At 45.5% G+C, this 440-nt stretch overlaps 2 non-coding genes across 2 annotated transcripts; both read right to left on the bottom strand.

Annotated features, from left to right (window-relative positions):
* Window positions 1-140: 140 nt before the first annotated feature.
* Window positions 141-213, bottom strand: trnav-cac (transfer RNA valine (anticodon CAC)). Its single transcript has one exon. It is a non-coding gene; the product is annotated as a tRNA-Val (tRNA).
* An 80-nt stretch (window positions 214-293) lies between these two features.
* trnav-aac (transfer RNA valine (anticodon AAC)) lies at window positions 294-366 on the bottom strand. Its single transcript has one exon. It is a non-coding gene; the product is annotated as a tRNA-Val (tRNA).
* Between the last annotated feature and the right edge of the window lie 74 nt (window positions 367-440).

Below are 440 nucleotides of genomic sequence, written 5' to 3'. Positions count from 1 at the left end.
CTTTCGCGTGTTAGGCGAACGTGATAACCACTACACTACGGAAACTACACATTTCTGGCGGTCGGGTAAATAGCCAAAACCCTGTTGAGCGATATTAGTAATTAATAAAGAATCTAATTAGCACAGTCGTCAAAACCTATTGTTTCCGCCCGGTTTCGAACCGGGGACCTTTCGCGTGTGAGGCGAACGTGATAACCACTACACTACGGAAACTGTTGCTACAGGAACAAATGCTGAGGAGAGTAAGATTGCCTTGTTGATCGTTATTGGTAAGTTACAAGACGATCGAATAATGTTTCCGCCCGGTCTCGAACCGGGGACCTTTCGCGTGTTAGGCGAACGTGATAACCACTACACTACGGAAACTACTGAAAGGTTTAATTTGCATAATGCGGAACAGCGACCATTTACAGCAGCGGTGTCCAAACTTTTTGCAAAGA

This window comes from Seriola lalandi, unplaced genomic scaffold (genome assembly GCF_002814215.2).
Source record: "Seriola lalandi dorsalis isolate HSWRI2012SDOR001 ecotype SW California unplaced genomic scaffold, Sedor1 jcf7180001994240, whole genome shotgun sequence".
Taxonomy (NCBI): Eukaryota; Metazoa; Chordata; class Actinopteri; order Carangiformes; family Carangidae; genus Seriola; species Seriola lalandi.
Note: the sequence above shows the minus strand (reverse complement) of the source record. Positions and strands in the feature narration are given on the sequence as shown.